This window comes from Myotis brandtii, unplaced genomic scaffold (assembly GCF_000412655.1).
Source record: "Myotis brandtii unplaced genomic scaffold, ASM41265v1 scaffold410, whole genome shotgun sequence".
Taxonomy (NCBI): Eukaryota; Metazoa; Chordata; class Mammalia; order Chiroptera; family Vespertilionidae; genus Myotis; species Myotis brandtii.
The window spans coordinates 2,738,302-2,739,281 of record NW_005365764.1 but is presented as its reverse complement, the minus strand read 5'-3'; the positions used below and the strand labels follow the sequence as shown (position 1 = coordinate 2,739,281).

Below are 980 nucleotides of genomic sequence, written 5' to 3'. Positions count from 1 at the left end.
ACGTCACCCTGGCTGGCAGCCCCTGCGGCTGACGTTGTGCACAGCCCTGGAAAGGGCCGGCCTCCCTTCCACGCCTGCCCAGTGGCTGGCATTATTAGTGCACTTTCCACTGGAACTTTTATAGGCTTTAAAATAGACTCCTTTTCAAGATGCCACAGATGGCGCAAGTCCTGGATCAGGCCAGAACCCTGGGGGGCAGGGCGGCTCTGAGCTGGGAGGCCGTGCTGGGCGGCACCTCCCATGGTGCACACTCGCAGCAGCGGAGGGAAACCCTGTGGGCTTTGGATCCGCCAGGCCAGCTGCCTTCTCTGCGGTCCAGTTTCTTCATCGGACAGAGATGATACTACCTGTCAGCTTCTGGCACAAACTTAGTGAAGTCAAAAGAATTCAAGGCCATACAGATCAGGGAGGGACGGGAGCAGTAAAGGGCACAGATCTCGACTCTGGGAGTCCTGGGGCCCATTCCCAGGAATGTAGTCAGAGTTAAGCCTCGGATTGACCTGTGGCAGAGCCACAAAGAAGTCCCAGCTTAGAGGGCAGAGCCCTCTTAGCTTAATTAAGCTTAACCTTATAGCCCTCCCTAGTTCCTTCCTTGGTGGCTAATGGACTGTGGGAGGTGCAGCAAGTGCTGCCAAAACAGGTGAAACTCACAAGAACATTGTAACTATGTTGACCAGTACCTTGTTTTTCTCTGACTATAAAATAAAGCCTCAGCTTGCTGGCTGGATCCTTCTCTGTGGCCTCATCCAGGCACAGGAGACCCACCGAGCCCCAGCTATATTCTCTTTGTCTGTCTTTTCTTTAATCCTTCACCACCCCTCCTCAGGCTCACTAAACCCTTGGCTGTGCTGGCATGGCACACAGGAAGGGAGACAGTGAGCCACAGCAGGCAGCTGGAGCACAGGATCCCCATCCCGGTCGGCACAGGATCCCCTCCCCGGTCGGCACAGGATCCCCTCCCCGGTCAGCACAGGATCCCC

The 980-nt window shown here is 55.8% G+C and overlaps 1 protein-coding gene across 2 annotated transcripts in view; it reads right to left on the bottom strand.

Annotated features, from left to right (window-relative positions):
• The window catches only part of VPS13D (vacuolar protein sorting 13 homolog D (S. cerevisiae)), a 237,730-nt gene that overhangs the window by 4,922 nt on the left and 231,828 nt on the right, over positions 1–980 (bottom strand). The window lies entirely within an intron of this gene.